A 19,904-nucleotide genomic window follows, 5' to 3' on the forward strand; every position below is an offset into this window, starting at 1 on the left:
CTATAGGTTTTGGCCACCATTTCACTGTCCTACAGAATAGTTTTATTGTCCTAAAACCTCTGCACTCCAAGGATTTAGCCCTCCTCTCTTGGCCATATCCCTAGCAACCACTGACCTTTTGATTGATTTTACAGTTTTGCCTCTTTCAGAATGTCATATAGGTGGACACACAGTACATAGTCTTTTCAGACTAGTTTCCTTCACTAAGAAATATGCACAAAAGGTTTACCCGTGTCTTTTTGTGGCTTGAAAGCTCATTTCTTTTTATTGCTGAATAATGTTCCATTTATGGATGTATTACAGTTTGTTTATTCACCTTTTGAAGGTCATCGTGTTGGCTTCCAGTTTGTGGAATATAAATAACGCTACTATAAAATACAAGGGCAGACTTTCAAATGGACATAAGTTTTCGATTTATTTGGCAAATACCAGAGAGTGAGATACTGGATTATATTACAAGACTATGTTCAGTTTGTAAGACACAGACACATTTTTTGCAAAGTGGGTGTAAGATTTTACATTCCCACTAGTAATGACTTTGAGTTCCTATAGTTCCACATTCTCACAACTATTTGGAATTATCAGTTTTTCAGATTTCAGCCATTCTAATAAGTGTGCAGTATGAATATCTAAGTATTTCATTGTTTTTTTAATTTGCAACTCCCTAATGATGCATCATGTTCAGTATCTTTTTATATACTTATTCACTATCTGTGTATCATCTTTGCTGGAGTGACTCGAATCTTCTGCTTATTTTTAAATGTTTTCTTATTGTTAAATTGTTGGAGTTCTTTTTATAATTTGAATGCAAGTCCTTGAAATATGTATTTTACAAATAATCTCTCCCTTTTAGCAACTTGTCCTTTCATTCTTTAAAAGTACTGTTAATGGAGCAGTGGTTTTTAATTTTATGAGGGTCTAATTTATGATAGATTTTTCTTTAGTGTTGTAAAAACTTATCATCAAATCAGTGGCGTTATGATTTAGATATAAAACGTCCCTGATGTCTCATGTGTTTGGAGGGTGATTGCACTGTGGACGGTGCATTCACCAGCTGCTCGGTCCCAGCACCCCCTGTGGTGTCTGGAGGGGACTGATCATGGGCCTGTGGCCCACCTGGAAGAGTGTGCTCCTGTCACGGTCCTGCTCTGTTGCTTTCTGACTGCTCTTGCCGCCCTCCCCTCCTGGTCCTGCCGACTGTGAACTGAATCCTTGAGCCAACATAAACCTCTTCTCCTCTAAGCTATGGGCAATGGGTATCTCGTCCTAGTGACAGAAAGTGTCTAAGACGTGTGTTGATCCCAGCTTCCTCCTGTGTGGTCTTGTAGAAGTTTTGCTTTTTGTATTTTACAGTTAGATCTATAATACATTTTCAGATAAGTATTTTGTGAAAAATGCAAGATCAATATCTGGACTGCTTTGCATATGGCATCAAATTATTCTCTCACCATTTGTCGGGAGATGTTTGATTCTCTGTTGGGTTCTCTGTACTCCATTATCAAAGATCAGTTTGTTATGTTTGTGTGGGTCTATGTTTTGTGCCTTCTATTCTATTCCTTGAGTGACATACACCTCTTCGATTACTGTAGCTTTTTTTCTTTTCTTTTGCCAAACTACATCTTTTTCATCATTGTAGTTTTATAATACGTTGTAAATTCAGGTGGTTTCTCTCCAACAAATTGTGAAGGGAGAGGTGGAAAAGGAAGGGAAAATGAGAAAAGAAGGGAAAAATGGAAACACCTGTAAATAAAGGGGAGGGGGCGGAGGGAAGGGAAGGGATTGGGAGAAAAAGAGGAATCAAGGCATATGACATACAGGTACAAGTTCCCTCTGATGAATGTGATCATTACGTATACTTACATTATACCAATAAAATTAATTTTTAAAAAGCAATGTGTTGGATATTTGGAATATTTTCCTTTCTATATAAACTCTAGAATTAGTTTCTTGATAAAAGACACACAAAATAACTTATTTGATTGGGTTGGGTGTGGTGGCATATGCCTGTAATCCCAGCACTTGAGAGGCCGAAGCAAGAGGATGGCCACAAGTTTAAGGCCAACTTAGGCTACATAGTGAGATCCAGGCCAACCTGAACTATATAGTGAGACCCTGCCCCCCAAAAAAAAATTTAAAAAGGAAAGAAACTTTGATTGGGATTTAATAGAATCAAATAATTGAGAAGAACTAAATCTGAATGGAAATTGTAAGACCGAGGGCCTTACCAAACGCTCCGAGGAGCTGACTGCAGCAAAGAACACCCGGGAGGGAGCACACCGGACAAGTTGGAAAGTAAAACAGACCTTTATTAGTCTGGCCAGACAGCACCCTCCAAGCAAACAAGCTTAGAGAGGCAACTGGCTCAGAGTCCAAGGCTCTTTTATAGGGGTTGCAAGGGGAAGTTAGTAAGCAGAGATTACAAAAGCGAGATGCTGCCAGTTAGGGGATTTAGATAGCATGTTCCAATACATTTAGATAGTAGATAGCATGTTCCAGTACATTTCCTGTTTATGGGGAGTTGGGTAATTTCAAAGAACACTGTGCATTCCGTGAACCTTTGTTTTTCTTCCCAGAAATGACATCACATGGTTTACTCAGAAGGGGAGGGGGAGTATTGAGTGAGGCAACATGGAGTAACCTTTGTTCAATCTCATATAGTCCCACAAAATGAATCTTCTTATCCAGGAACCTATCTCTCCATTTATTTAGACTTTGGACATTTTTTTTAGAGTTTCATAACACAAATATTGTACATATTTGTTATATATATATATATAACTAACTGTTTCATTTGAAGGATGTTAATGTGAATGATATTATTTTTAAATTTCAAATTACAATGGCTCATTGCTGGTATGGAGAACAGCAATACAGCAATTGACCTTGCATATTGACCTTGTATCTTGAGACTCTGCTATAAATTTTTACTGATTCCAGGAAATTTTCTTCAAACTACTTGGGATTTTCAAGACAGACATTTCTGTGATTATTCCTTTCTTCCTTCAAGACCTGCATACTTTTATTTCCTTTGCTTGTCTTCCTGCATCAGTAGGACTTCCGAGGTGATGTTGAGTACAAGTGGTGAAAGGAGTACCATTGCCTTGCTCCTGACTTTAGAAGCAAACCATCTAGTTTCTTACCATGAGATATGATAACAGGTGTAGGCTTTTGCAGATATTCCTTATCAAGTTCAAAAGTTCCCACTTATTCACAACTGGCTGAAATGTTGTCTTTGTTTTGGTTCTGTGTTTTTTATGAAGAAGTGTTAGATTTTATCAAATGCTTTTTCTGCACTATTGATACACTCATATGACAATTCTTTTGCCTGTTGATGTCATGGATTGTTGGGAGCAATGCTACATAATTCTAGGGATAAATCATTTGGTTAGCCTAGTTCTCTTGCCTACAGCCCAGCTACAGAATAACTCCAGTTTGGCCTCCGGTCACAACTGAGACTTCAGTGATTCAGTGATGCTATGATTCTCCAGGACAAGAAACATCCTGGGAGAACAAACATCTGCTCAGTTCCTCATTGTTCTTTGACTGATTAACATCTTGTTTGCCGGAGATGTACTGAACTCTCTGCAAGCCTTCCGTTACACCTTGTTTATCCCAATGTGAACTATTGAACTCTCTGCAAGTCATTTGTTACATTTGTTTCTCCCGATGTACTGAATAAAAGGTGTGGTAAGCTGGGGGCTTTTGTCTTTGCTGCGCAGAGCAGCACTGATCAGACCCAAAGCTCAGCTTCTTCTCAGTCTCATTTTTCTACCTTTCCTGTCATTTGCCGTGTGCTGCCGTGGCTCGCAGGAGACCAGGACTCACTGCAGAGGTTCTGGTAACGTCCCCTTCCCCTGTCCCCTACAATGGATTATACTAACTTATTTTAAAATTTTAAATCTTTGAAAAAATTTGATGAAGCCTTGCAGGTAAGGAGCCTGGCAGACCTGGGAAAATCCTATTTTATCATGGTGTATAATTGTTTTTATACATGGATTTTCCTTGCTACTACTTTTTTGAATATTTTTGCATCTATATTTATGAAAATATTTCTTTGTTTTGTTTTTAATATCTTTATCTCATTTTGATATTAGTCTAGTGACTTCATATAATGAAATAGGAAGTATATTTGCATTTATTCTCTAGAAGAGGTTGTAGAAAATTGGTATAATTTCTTCCTATAAGTATTTTATAGAATTCACCATGAATTCAGTGGTTATTTCTGTTTTGGAAGACTATTAGTTATTTATTTAATCTTATACATATGTAATCTTATTTATTTAATCTTATATATATGATTATATATTATTATTTATTTAATCTTATATACATTATTTATTTAATCTTATATATATAATCTTATATATAAGGTGATAGTATGAATAGTATATATATACTATTATATGTAGTGTATATATATATCCTACTATTGGTAGATGGTGTCTTTGAGATTAGCTTTTTCATCTAAGATATATAAACTTTATAAGCATAGATGAATCATTTCTTTATAGTCCCCTTAATGCCCATTGGATTAGCAGTGATTGTTTCACTTTCATTACTTATACCAATTTGTATCTCCCCTGTCTTTTTCTCGAATACCCTGGATGGAGATGTCTATCAATTTTCTTGATCTTTTCCAAAGACTATCTTTACTTTTGATGATTTCCTCAATTGCTTGCCTATATTCAATTTCTTTGATTTCTACTGTAATTTTTGAAATTTAAGTTTGCTCTTCTTTCTCTATCTTACTTAGTTAGAAGTTAGTATCATTGATTTCTGATTTTTTTTCTTTTCTGAAGTACATGTTAAATGTTTTAATTCCCCTTCTAAGCATTTTTTTTCAGTGTCTTTTGTGACCCACAGTGTTTTCTCTCGGTGAGGAATAGATGTAAACTTGAAAACAATGTGTATTCTGCTCCTGTTTGTTGAATTATTCTATAAATATCAATTAGATCTATTTGATGCCACATGGTTCAAAAATTTATTATCAATAATTTTAAAACATGATTGTAAATGATATCACTTCTTAATTTCCAATTTTCATGGCTAGTACATAAACATATCACTGATTTTAGACCTTGATCTAATATCTATAAACTTGATAATGTACTTAATAATTCTAGTAGCATGTTATAGATGCCTTAAGATAGTCCATATACAGAGTCATATTCTCTGGAAAATTAATCTAATTCATAACCTTTTAATTCTGTTTCTTACTTTATTCCACTGGTTAGAGTAATAATCTCTTTCTTTACTTCAGTCTTAGGGAGACAGCATTTGGTCTTATAGACCGAGATATGATGATATCTGTATTTTTTCTTATGTGCTTCCTAGTATGATTTTTTTACTATACATGGATACTGAATTCTGCTAAATAGTTTTATTTTTGAGATAATACTTTGCTTTTATACATTAACCATTAGTATGATGAATTATATTGATTGATTTTTGAATATAAAATCAATCCTCCCTTCCTGAGAGGATTTGACTAAGTCAAAGACATGGTCCACTTGCCTATTTTAGATTTTATTAGAAAATAAATGTGTCTAAAGACTTCTTCATATATGTTCAATTGGGATATTAGCAACTAGTATTCTATTTCTATAATGTTTTATTTAGTTATTTGTTTGTTTATTTTGCTTTCAGTTTTAGCTAATGTGTACCTTTTATATTAATTGAGAAGGGTTCCTTTCTTTTCTTTTTTATAAAAAGTTTGCATTAGAATTGGTATTACTTTTACTTAAATTCTGGGTTTTACCTACCATTGGAGCAATGGGGAACAGGGATTTCTTATTCATAATAATTTTAATAATAAATTCAATTTATTTATTTGATAAAGATTCCTCATATGTTTATCTTTTTGAGAGAATTTTGATAATTTGTGTCTTTAAAGAATGTTTTACTTAAATTACTTTTATCCATGTAAATTTGTTCCTGTTATTCTTTCAATATCTATATGATCTGTACTGATATCTACTCTTTAATCTTGAGACGAGTAACATTTTTTTACTTATTTTTCTTTTCAATTGGCCTATTTATAACTTTATCAATTATATACATTTTCATAAAACAGCTTTTGGTTTTCCTCTTTTCTATTTTAGTATCTTTTCCTTATATTTTTAATAGAATCTTTCTCCCATTTTCTGAAACATTAGCATGGAATTACTTTCTCAATTTATGTTGAATCATTATTTTAAATATTTGCAGTCTTATATTAAGTATTTCAGTCTATAAATTTTCTTTTCACACTCTTACAGATACATTTCATCAATTTCCATATATTATTTTATTCAGTCATGATTCATCTCAATAGTAAATTTAAACAACCACAATATGTTAACTAATTATAAATTTCTAAACATTATGAATAAAATGGAGAGACTGCCAAGTTGATTTTTAAAAGCCCCAATTATATACATTGTACAATTATATACAGTGGAAAAGAAAAATATCATTTTAAAATACCATTTTCTTGTAGTTTTATCACTACTACAACTTCTGGATGTGCTTTTAGTCATAAGTTTCTGTAACTGAATTACTTTTTCCTTATTCTTGGTATGTCAACAACTTACATGTGTTAGGAAGATGATTATACTCCAAACAACTAGAGCAGGGTAGCTTCAGTGAATGCCCAGTACACTCAGAGAATACTGCTTCATGGGGAAGGGGCTCAACTTCAGCAGTATGGCTGAGCTGTCCTGGAGTGAAAGTCTAGATTCACCTTAGTAAAACAAGTCTCAAAAAGCATAAATTCATCAGCTAACAAAACAAAGCAAAAAGAAAAGCCCCACACTCTTCATAAGACAATAACAAAACCAATAACCTCTATAATGTAAAGACCCTTTTACAATGTTCTATGATATGGATTTTTCATCATTTATTGTTTTCCCTATTCATGCTGCATTTTTAAGTCAACATGACTACTGCAATATCCATGTCCATGTCCATGTACCTGTGTGCTGGTACATCTCTAGAATATATGTCTAGAAGTGAAATTACTAACTGTTGAAGTACACACACCTTTGACCTTGTAGGTTCTTCTCTTACCTTTATCAACACTAGAAGAAGACACTTTTACTTTTTGTGATCTGGTGAGATTCTTACTTGTTTTATTACTTATTTCACTAACCTCTTGTAACTTTCTGTTTTTGTTGTCTTGTTTGGAAGTAATTTCATTGTATTTCCTCAAAATTATTACTTTTTAAGATGATCAAAGCTAAGCCTAGAAAACTAGCTTCAATACTTTTATTCTCTTTTATTGAAAGTTTATTCCATGACATTTTTCTATCCATCATGCATGATTTATTTATTTTAATTATTATTATAGCACAGCCCACTGAAATAGGTACTATTAGTTTTACTATTATTACTCCCATTTTATAGATTAAAATGCAGCTTAATGATGTGAATATTTTCCAGAGGCCATACTAGGTCACTGTCATGCAGCGTATAACTTGTACTCACAGTGTTAGCGGTGATGAAGTTGGAAGTCAGTTTCATTTCACTTCATAACTTTAGCAATGTACATAAGAGACTGTGGTTAGACACAGGTGTGTTAGAAAGAGTAGATGCCACCGAGGAAATTCGCTACTAACACAACACTACCAGTATGTGAGTTGCATTGTTTGGATAGTTAATTTTATTCAGAATTCTGATGTGTATCTCCATTCACTGGGATACATATATTCACAACACCTTAAAAGATAGCTAATAGGGAGACAGATCTTTCTCAGATTGGAAAGAAGTCAAGAGAAGGATGGAGGGGGGCCGAGGAGAAGGAAAGGTGATGAAAAAAGGAGTTAAGATGGGTTATGTACGTGTACCAACTCCACACATAGAATGTGAATACTGTGCACTATGAATATGTACTGATAAAATGTTAATAGGTGGACCACTAGTAGTTTTCTGCATTTGGTCAGGACTTTTTGGCCATTTACAAAAGAGCCATATCTCAAGTGTGACCTATATGTGTAGCTGCATGTATTTTTATTTTTCTGTTTATAAAGTAAGATTTCTTTATATACTCTCAACCTTCAGTAGAAGTAGCTCTGAAGTCATAGCTAAATAACTATAGCTTCATAGCTACTTTATACATGAGTTCCTAAAAATGAGATCTTAGTAAATAAGTCAGGTAAAATTCTCAATTTGAGTCACCTACCAGATAAAATCAGTATGGATATGATGCACATTCATCATCTTTTTATTTCTAAAAAGCACAAACTTCCCCAAATATGCATGGTAAAGTATGCTACTTAGAATTCTCAATGAGTAAAGTATGCTGTCTAAATGAAAAGTCATTACTAGATGCCTCTTTGTTGTTTTAGAAAAACTTATCTATGTGTTGAAATTCAATATTCTATCTTCTCCCATCAGCTTGGTATGGGATTTTAAATGTAAATTACTTTGGAATATAAATGTTTATATTTGTCAAGCTGAGAAGAATAAGTTGTTAAAGCAGTATGCTAAGGTACTTGTTCATAAATGACATCAGCTTGTATTCACATATAGCTTTCAGCTTGGATTAATGTAGTTACTTTTAGGATCAGTGAAAGCAGATGGATTTTGCAACATAGTTATGGTTTTGATGGAAAACAAAATAATCTTAACAGAAAGACTGGAATAAAAGTTCTGAATTTCATCTGAGTTTTTAATAGGCATGGTAAATAACACAATGTTGAAACACAATTGTATTCCCTTTCAATTTATTTTAAAACTCGAGCAAGAAATGTTTGCTATAACACTCTTTTCCCCCGGTACACAAATAAATAAAGGATGCTATATTTTGCTTTTGAGCATAAAAATGTTCCCTGATGATAGCAATCTGTTCTATCCCATGTCCTCTTAGGGTCAATACATAGTATAGAAACAGATTAATTTCCAAAGACTGTAGGAATGGAATGTCACTTCACTTTCATCATCAGAGTGATTTGGCAAGTATTTTTCCTGGCATTCACCTCTACAGGAATTATCTCACCATGTCTTGTAGGCAATTCTCCAGCGATTAGATTGAGATTACCAACAGGGCAAAATATCGTTTTAGATGGCAATTCCTGGGTGATTTTATTGTTCCTAAATGTATGTGTGAAACAGAAAGCCTGGTGGGTATTTGATTCAATGGTTGTGAGTTTACATAGAAATAAATTACTATGCAGTCAGTACTAGACCTCACTGGCTGAACATATATTAATGTCCATTAACCTTCAGGAAAAATCATGCTTCAGTGTTTTCTTCATTATCTGTGGCAGTGACTTTCAAGTGTTCCCATATTTTCTAATTTTGATGGCATCATGGGTAATATGCATATTTCTACTAACCACCACAGAGATGCTGATTCCTTACCAGGTACCAGTGTTTTGGAGAGCACATCACACTTGGGATTTCACTTTGAGACCCAGTCTGTGATCCTTGTCGACAAGATTACATCAGACTCTTCCAGAACCCAACCTTTGCAAAATCCTTTTCCCTTTCACTTTGTATGAGCCTACAACTAGCTTTTTTCAAAGTGATTAAGAGAGACCCTACAGTGGAATCACAAAGGTCTTTATTAAGATGTATATTTGGTGGCTCCACTACATAAATCCAGAGCTTCAGAATGTTCATGTGAGCCCAGGTGATAATTTTGCTACCCTATCTTGCTTCTTGGACCTTTCCTCATGTGGGAGTTTGTAAAGAAGGATTAATCAGGTCCCTTGGCAACCAGTAGTCATTTTCAGCCTCCTCTTGCTTTGATCTTGTATTTAAACTATTTTTGTCACAAAGCTACCTGACATACTCATACTTTGAGGCACCCATGCCAATCAAATTAATCTTGAGAACCTGGATGAATAAATTGCAGAGACGGAGGAAGGTGGAGGGAAGGAAGGGATAAGGGATGAAAAAAAGAATTGCAATGTGTCATGTACATGTACCAACTTCACACAAGGAGTGTAAACATTATTCACTACACACATGTACTAGTACACTAAACTAAAAGGAAACCGCAATTCTTATGTTTCTCCCTTTGTCTTTGCTCTTCTGATTTATTTCACAATCTCTCTCTCTCTCTCTCTCTCTCTCTCTCTCTCTCTCTCTCTCTCTCTCTCCTTTGACCCAGTTCATAGTCCTTCATGCGGAAAATCTGGAGTTAGGAAATTTATTGTCCAAAGTCCAACTGAACAGTGGATTCTATGGAGAGCGAACAAAAAATCGAAATGCACCATCATCAACCAAAATGAGGTAGAATGACTACTAATCTGAAAAAAAAGCTTTAAAGTATCACTGCAGAAATGTTTTCATATTGATTAAATCAAAGAGCCTTGGAGTTGCAACTAATCTTAGAAGCTACCTAGTCAAGTCATGCTAAGCTACTGTAGGGAACAAGATCCTTTACTTTGCCTCAACACTTGTCTATTTTGCCCTGAAAAATAAAAACAGTTCTTACAGTTGGTGGGATAGATTGGCACTCCAACCGTTGCACTTTTTCTATATTCTGAGAAATGTAAAGCTATAACCCTGTGCTTTCTAGATTCTCTTGTAGTAAGAGTTTGGACAACCAAGGTTCTGTCAACTTGATAGGTTTGTGAGATATTTGGAAGGAAAAAGAGAGGTAGATACACTATGGTTACTTACAAACTATCTGCTGGCAACATGAATATGAAGATCTTGAGATAGCCCCACACTATAATTAGTGACTGTCCCATGTCTAAACACCAGCTCTGTGAGGGCTTGTACCAGCTGAGGTTCTGTAATTGTCACTTTCCTGTCACTGGGACAAGGTCCTCGATCATACCCTAAACTTCAATGTGAAAGATGAGAGATTTATTTTGGTTCACTCCAAGGCAAAAGCGACATGGGCAGAGTGGCATGGCAGATGAAAGGTGCTCTGTCCATGACAGCTAGGAAGCTGAGAGTGCAAGGAAACACAAATATATTGGGGGACATTTTAGACCTAAATCATAACATTCCATCCCTGACCTCCAAGAGGATCATGTTCATTCAATTATGTAAAATTCATATAGCCTATCTCTAAGAATTGCCAAAGTCTTAATATTTCCAGCACTGCTACAAAGTCCAAGTCCAAAGTCTCCTCTGAGACTCAAGGCAAATTCTTAGTTGTGACCCCTATAAAAATCAAAAGCAAAGTAAATGCTTCGAACAAACAATGGCACTCGGTAAACACCCTCATTTTAAAGGGCAAGGATAGGAGAATACAAAGAAATCAGACCAAAACATGCTATAACCCAACAGGCCAAACATTCAATCCTGCAACCCCATACCCAGCAGCCAGCACCCGTGTATCTCACCCAAGTTGTGATGAGATGTTAACACCAAAGGGCTTGGGCAGCTCTATCCCTGTAGCCTTGCTGGTTGCAGGCCTCATGGCCTCTATCTTGGGATGGCTCTGATTGCTACATTCAGTCTTTCTCAGATCATTCCAACTTTCATGGGTCTCCACTGCACTTTTGGCTTCACTCTCATAGTTTCACACACTACAGTGGTACCTCAGTTTACAAGCAGTTTTGTTTGCAAACAATTTGGTTCACAAACAGAAGCATTTGTCAATATTTTGTTTTTGTTTACAAGCTCTGCATCAAATGATGAACACAACTGGAGCCATCTTTCCTACATCAACATGAACATGGCCATCTTTTGCAGAATCGTGGAATAAATTAAGTTCATGAACTGAGGAACAACTAAACCTTCTCAAGGGTATATTGCCTGGCCTCCAAAGCCTCAATCTAAAATCTGGATCGTAGCCTACACGACCCTGCAACTTGCACCATGTGGATGACAATAACGTCTTCCACCAGGTCAAATAATAACTAGGATCCCTTGGACCATGGCTCTGATGGCCTCTAACCACCCTGATGAAATGAATCCTGGGCAGCTAATTTCCTAACAGGTCCTTATTTAGCAGGCATCCCAGGAACATTTTATTCTCAAATGAAGAGTTTGCAGTTTTACACCTGGAGGCAACCACAGTCATAGCAAGCATCCCACCTCTCTAGCAATAATTATCCACATCAGTCACCTTCCCATTTTCTTGGGTAAAGTACCTTACACCAAGAAGTCAAAGGTAGAGAGGCTTATTTTGGCTCACATGTCAATCAACCATGCCTTGGCTGGTTGGCTTCAAGGCAGAAGCAGCATGGCAGAGGGCCATGGTGGAGGAAAAGTGCTGAACCTGTGGCAGCCAGGAAACAGAGAGAGACAGGAGGACCCAGGAGGAAGAACATACCCTTCTAGGTCACAACCCAATAAATTTCCATCCCTGATGAGGCCCTACCACTGAACAAAAGACCTGGGGGGACATTTATATCTGAAGTGCAACACAATTCTTTTTTATGGTGAATATTTAAATTTTCTTTTTAAAAAATATTCTTCCTCATCTCTCCCCCTTCTCTTTCTCCTCCTCTAGTTCTCCTTTCCCCATTTTCATTCTTATTGATATTATTAGTCTTAGCACATGTTTATGGCATATAATGTTTACATTCATTGAGGTTATTAGGTTTCTGGTCTCTTAGCCCCCTTCCCATTTGCAAGAGATTCACTCCCTTGTCTCCTATCCATCCCCTGTTGATCTCTTTTTTGTATCTTGCCTTACTCAAATGAATTTAAAACATCATACTACAGCTATACATGATATCAATGTTGATAGCAGCACAATTCATGACACCTAAATCCTGGAAGAACCCTGTATATTCATCAACAGACAATTGAATAAAGAAAATGTGATACATGTGTGTGTGTGTGTGTGTGTGTGTGTGTGTGTGTAATATATTTGAAACATTTGTAAGAAATGGATGTACCTGGAAAATAAAATGTTGAGTGAAGTAAAATAGATATACAGGTTTAAATATTATGTAGTATGTCTCACGATCCTTTACATGAGATGTGTTTATTTGGAGCTTACAGCCCTGACAATATAATCACATCCTGAGGGTGAGGAATTGAGCCTGGAGCAGTAGTTGGCATGACAGTTTCCTGTCAGACAATGTAGACTATGTAGACTATGACTACATGTGATGATTAGCACAAATGTGTCCTGAATCCTTAGTAGTGTGCTCAGTAGGCCAATTCTATGGTTTTTGGGGGGAAACCATTACATTTCAGGCCTAGATCCTCCTTGTATAACCTTGCAATCATTCTGTAAATATCTTGACTCTGTTTAAATCCACTAATGTTTAAACTAATTAAATCCTTATTATTAATGTTTATGGTTTATAATTCTGAACTATTTCTTATAGATAATGAGAGACAAATATGAGACCCCAACATAGTTAATATGTATAATATAAACATTTATGAAACCATTTCTCAAATCAGGGAGCTTTGAGCACTTACATCACTGTGGTCAACAGCAGAGTCCACATGGGAATTAAAAAAATAGTTTTTTAAAACTTTAGTATAATTCTGAAATGATATCTAAGCTATAAAACATTGCCAAATAGAAAATTATAATTTTGTTTTTTAAAAAAATGTGTCCCACAACTTATTAGTCTTGCTGTTAGTTCATGTACTAGGAACATGTATTTAAACCAAATGGAATTCTCATGATGGAATTTCTTACATCTCTGAAAAGCTGTGATGCATGTGACTCCTCAAGGAGGAGATGTAGCAAGCTGCTTTCCAAAGAAACTTGTTGACTTCTTAAGGTTTTTGTATTTTTGTCCTCCTCCTCCTCCTCCTCCTCCTCCTCCTCCTCCTTCTTCTTCTTCTTCCTCGTCTCCTCCTCCTCCTCCCCTTCCTCCTCCTCCTTCTCCTTTTTGTCTATGTGTCTTTGTGGTATCTATGGGGGACTAGCATCTTACAGATAGATTGCAGAAACAAGGTGTAGTGAGTTATTAAGTCATGAAAACTTTAACAGGAGTTGTAATTTCTAAAGTAAAAGAACATTAAACCAGTAGTCAAGCTCATCATGTGACCCTGTACCTCCTCTCTACTTTCCTAAGTTCTGAACTTTAAAATATTGGGCCAGATGAACTCTGTGTTGCCTTCAGATTCTAATGTCCAAAAATTGTCAGAAAGGCTCAGAATATTTCCAAACCAACCTGAAGGGGTAGCATTCTGGAACAATTGCTCTTTTCACTTGATTTTTCTTATCACTGTATTTGATGGTACATCACTGTTCTGTCTCTTCTCAGAAAAATTTCTGTGAAATAAAGGAGTGGTGATAGGAGACAAGGAGGTAGACTTTTTGGAGATAGGAATGGAGATCTGGGGAACAAGGAAGAGAGGAGAGTGTGAGGAAGGGAATAAAAAGTGATCAAGATAAAATGAATATAATTATTATGTATTACAAACATATACTAATAAAAAAGAAGCAAACAATATTATTGGTGCCTAATCTGCTGCAACTCCTTCAGAGAATTCCAACCATCTCATATTTAATATGTAGCTCCACAATGAATTAATCTGGTGAAGGGAGGCAGGTTTTCAAAGAATCACAGGGCTATTGTTAATATCTTGTTATTTTTGCCTGTCCTCTTTTCCTACCACTTATTGCCTTCCTCCTCTTTTTCCTCTCTATTGACTTCTCTCTTTCAGTGATCTCTCACTTCCAGTCAGGTTGCTTTAACCTTAGGAAGTGCCTTAAACCTCACTGTATACACAATGTCTTGCACTATGAACACTACTTGAAGACAAGGTTTATTTTGGTTACTGCTGTACATTATAAGATCCATTTTCCATAAACTCAGTTGAACAGAAGGCTCAGATACAGAGCCCAATCTAGCAGGGTCTGGAGATTTAGCTCAGTGGTTCCACCACCTGCCTCACAAGTGCAAAGTTCAGAGTTCAATCCCCAGTTCAAAAAAAAATATGCAAGGGGACTGGTAAAAGTCTACCACTAGTGGGCAGATCTGATAATCTCCATAGTTGACTCACTTTTATTAGACAGCAAGAAGCATAGGAGGAAGGAGATGTGTCTCATTCATGGAATAATAATGGTTGAAAAGATATTTTGAAAAATAGGGAACAGATTAAACTTTTACAAGGGGAGTATGTGAAAGGGAACAGGTTCTTCCCTACCCTATGCCTGCCCAAGGTAATAAGGAACTAGCACTCTTTACATTGTCCTCAGCAGATGTCATCCTGCTATAGGAGCACTGAGGTTACGAGCATTCCCCCTACACAGAAAGTATGAAGCTTTCCACCTCCTTTTCTGTTTCCCAAGGCAGCTCACATCAGCCTTGGGGCTGTGGGTGCAATCACACAATCTGGCCCCAGAAATTTCTCACATGCCCTGGTTCTGAACACCTTGTACAGTATATATCATATGATTCCTTTATAAACTATATGATGCAATAAACGTGGATAATTAACTATTATGTATAATCATATATATATAGTAGATAATCCTCCCCACATGGATGCATGTCTGCACATTTGTATATATTTGTATACATGTGTGTGCATATGTATATATTTTTCCTCTTTCTAACCCCCAAGTATATCAAATTGAACTAAATCTTAATGTAAAAATAGCACAATTCCGATCTGAATTTCCTCTTCCTAGAAGATAGAGCTAAACTTCAGAGCTTTGCTTAGAATTTTTCTAAATTAGAGTTGTGTATGAGAAAGATAAGATGATGAGAGAAATTTTAACCACAGAGAAAGGAACTTATAACAAATTAATTTTTTCTTTTTGAAAAGTTATACTGATTCTCACACAATTAGTTGAATGTTTTTCCAAAAGTCAGACCCAAATAGAGATCAAAATAGTCATTTTCACTTTTTGTTCCTTCATTGGTAAAGTAAATGTGAAATAATTTATAAACTGTTTAAATACTACTAAAATCGATAATGATAATAATAACACTCATAGTCCTTTCACTTAGCTCAAGAGAAAAATATACTTGATATTTTTGAAATTCCTCATATCTGTTTCTGCAGTTATACTCCACTCCCAGACCCCAAAGTTAACCACTAAGCTAAATTTGATATTGGTCATTCCTCTTCTTTCTATTATAGTTTTCCCAACTGTGCATGCAGCTACATGAAATTTATGTTAAAGTTTGCTTCACTTTAACCTGAATATAAATGGAATCTTACTCTAATCTTTTTTTTCTATGGCTCTCCTCTTTCTTTCAATATTGGACTTTTGAGATTTATTCATGTTGATGTGTATAGCTGAAATCCTTTATTTTCTCTGCTATTTAATATTTTATTATATGAATGCCCATATTTGTTCGTATATTCTATTCTACATGAACATTCGGATTGAAGGGAGTTTTCCATTGTGTTTTATTGTTCCATTTTTTCTGCTAAGAATTCTCAGTCATCTGTCTTTCTATGTACCAAATACACAGAACCCAAGGTCATGCCCTTGGAAACAGGATCCCTATTCAAAGTACCCCACACCCAAAGTTAAAGGAAGAAAGGTTTATTTAGCTCACAGTCTGTAGAGGTTTCAAACCATAGTTGGCTGGCTTCAAGGCAGGGTGGCATGGCAGAGGAGCATCATAGAGAGGAAATAGTCCATGAGAAGCAGGCAGGGGAGAGCACATTAGCTTCTTTCTGTCTCATATTTTAGGCAGGCTACCTGCCCTAGGGTAGGTGTAGCACTCACACCCTTAATTCTAGCCAGAATTATGCCAAACCAATCAATGGACTGATTTAGTCATCACACACCCTTGAGCCCAACACTACACACTCTAGATCCAGCCACCTCTGAAAAGCCCCCACTATGACTCTATGAGGCTTTGGGGGACATCTAAATACAAGCCATAACATACACAGACAAAAACAGCACATTCTGCTGTGTATTAAATAAACACTCACTGAGCAATGACTGGGAAGACAGACTTACACAAGATAAAAGACTCCTGTTCTCAATTACATTTTAATGGAGGCCCATGAGCCATAAGCAAGCAAATGAACAAAGAAGTGGTGATCTGTCCCATGACAAAAAAGAAAGATAATGATGGACTAGAAGATGGGATCCTACTTTTGACTAGGTAATCAGGGGAGACCCTCAGAGAACAACTTAATAAATAGGTAGAACAATGGGAGTTACCATTACAGCACTAGTCTAGGGCACTAAGAAGTACAAGCTGACATTGCTGAGTAAAGATATGATCAAGAGATACAGTGAATATATAAATAAAAATAGAGAAAATTATTATAATAAAAGACCTATTGCCATTAATCCCCATCAAAATATTAGCCCTCACTTCAAAAACACACATCATTCTCACCACCACACTGTGAAGCCATTCAGGAAGTCCTCTTTTGTGTGTCTTTGGGGGGCTGTCTCAATGTTATGAATTGACTCAAAACATGGATGGGACTTTCTGCTAAATAACAACTTTATAATGTGTCCTTCTCAACCTTATTCACTGGATCTAGCATCAAGCATTTGGCTCTCTTATAAAGATAAAATGATCAGGAAAGGTGAAAGTTTTGAATCAATTCAAGACACAGAGGCAACAATAATGGTGCAGTTAGAGACAAGAAAGTAACCAACGTCAGGACTTCAGTTGCAAACCTAGACCAGACCGGGGAGAACCAGTGATTCCACGTGCTCACCCTCACTGTCCTACGCCCCGAGGACTTTTCCTCTTCTCTTGGGCTCAGTGCAGACTTCCTGTTTCAGTGGAGCGAGAAGCCAATTAAAAGTCAATCACAGCTGGGCTGAACTATGAGCAGCTCACTAGTCCTTGAATTTCTCTTGTCCCTGCTATAGCTGCCAGCTTCCTGGGATCCTGAGTAAAACACTTTGCTATAAACATATAATGAATTTGTAATGAACTATTGTTTTGTTGTAAGACATTAAGAACTGAGAGTTGCTCTTGTCATATAGCTTATCTATCCCATCACAAGAACATTTTGAGACAGAACCTCTGAGTTCCTGTAACAACTGTCTTTAGGTTTAACTCTGATCTTCTTAGGATCCAGTGTCTCAGTTCTAAATTATTTGTTAATTATGAACAATATTATGTGACATAGTAGTGGCAGTCCTAGTAAATATTCACATTTGTTTTTGGTTTTTGAGACAGTGTCTCGCTATGCAGTTTAGGCAGGCCTTAAGCTCACTATACAGTCCAGGCTGGCCGTGAATCTCCCACAACCCTGCCTCAGCCTCCCAGGTGCTGGGATTGCAAGTGTGTACCACCACTCCTGGTGATATTCACACTTTAAATTTGTGTGCTACTCATATTGCCTTCTATCCTCACAACACCTCTCTGAGGGAAGTATAATTCCATCATTATGGCTTAAAATCAATAATAAAATACAGATTAAAATTACCTGGGCCTAAAGAGGTAAATTTACTGTCCTTGTCTAATTTGCAAAGAGGAAACAGAATGAGGAAGTGATTAAGGGCATTTGGCTTTGAAAACACACACATCTGAGTACAAGAATTGGCTTCTGCCACCTAATAGCCACTTGCTATTGGCTAAGCCATGTAACCTGAGTCTCAATATTCACAGCAGCAAAAATGGAGATGCTAAGAGTCTGCGTCTGTATTATTCAGCTTTCTCATTGCACCTATATAGTATCTGACACCTCTAACTTAAAGGAGAAGAGGGTTAACTTGACTCTTGGTTTCAGGGAATTCAGTCCATGGCCAGCTGGCTCCATGGGTGAATATAATAGCATAAGGGGATGGGGAAGCAAAGCTGCTTAGTTCTTGGTGTCTAGGAAGCAAAACAGAAACAGTGTCAGCCAGGAAACTAGCCAGGGATCATACACAATACTCAAAGTCTTGCTTCCATGACCCACCCAGAAATACCCAATATCCTCAACAAATGATCCCAAACACTTCATCTTAACAGCCACAGCGTCCTACAAAGTTAATGTGCTAAGTGAGATAATTAATTAGGTACTTATTATTTTATCCGGCATATAGGAAGGTTATAGTAAATATTAATGTTTATGATTTTTTATAATCATCAATTCTGTGTCAGAACTATTCATGTCTTATTGGGCACTTTGTGCTCAGTTCTGGATACTACTTTGCAATATATTTATTTATAAATTAGAATGTCACCAGAATTTAGTCAGAGCAATATTTGAGGACCATGTCATTTGCATGAAGATCATCTGATATGAAACAATTGAAAATATTTAGTCTGGGAAATATAAGCTTCAGATCATTATTTTATAGTATTTGAGAGGTAATCATAAGAGGAAGGATTCATATGTTACAGAATTCCAGAGCAACAGCAGTGGAGGTGGGGGGACTTTGTAACAGGCAGAGTCACTTAAAACGCAGCAGACTGCCTGGTGTGAGCTTGTCCAGCTCTTCATGGCTCACAAAAGCAACTCATCCCTGGTAACAGTGAGTGTGCACTGAGTTGAGAGGATGAACTAACTGATTTCTGTAATCAGAATGAGTTTCAAGGTAGAGGCTTGTCAGGATCCAAGTGATTCAGAGACTGTATGGTTTGTACAGATGGGTAGTCGTCTATCTGGGAGGAATTCTATGGTTCTGGCATCTAGGTTGTTTTATGTACAAATAAGAATTCAGGGCTTCTTTTAGAGATTTTCCTAGAAACAAAGATACATGGGAAATTCAGTTTGTTGTAGGCAGTATATTTATTGTAGAGTGTGGATTACAAATTAGATCCTCAATTTATTTTTAATTTATTTATTTAAAATTTTTCTCAGCCCAATGTGCTTAAGCTTCGCTGGGGCAAAGATTGTGTCTAAATTGTTCACTTATCTGTTCACAATATCTAGAAAACTACACTGCCTATAACATATACATAATAAATATTTGAGGAACAAATAAATGATAGAGGAATGGAAAGGATTTAGTGACTTCTTTGGTTGGAAAAGGAGTCAGGAGGAGACCAAAAAATCAATCATAATTCTCAGAATATTGGCTTATGTAACCAGTTACGTTGTTCTACCATCCATCTCAATAGGGAACATGAGAAAATAATAGATGTTCTGGGTGATTTGGGGGTGATTGAGTTTAA

The 19,904-nt window shown here is 36.3% G+C and overlaps 1 long non-coding RNA gene across 2 annotated transcripts in view; it reads left to right on the forward strand.

Moving 5' to 3' along the window:
* The first annotated feature begins 3,514 nt into the window (after nt 1-3,514).
* Nucleotides 3,515-19,904, forward strand: part of LOC101706174 (uncharacterized) — a 56,824-nt gene continuing 40,434 nt past the window's right edge. For both annotated transcript variants that reach the window (XR_015441520.1, XR_001182995.3), the window contains exon 1: nt 3,515-3,838. This is a non-coding gene — a long non-coding RNA (uncharacterized LOC101706174). The remainder of the gene's footprint in view (nt 3,839-19,904) is intronic.

The sequence above is a fragment of the Heterocephalus glaber genome, unplaced genomic scaffold, assembly GCF_053883595.1.
Source record: "Heterocephalus glaber isolate CG9 unplaced genomic scaffold, H.glaber_assembly_v1.0 deba00000281, whole genome shotgun sequence".
NCBI lineage: Eukaryota > Metazoa > Chordata > Mammalia > Rodentia > Bathyergidae > Heterocephalus > Heterocephalus glaber.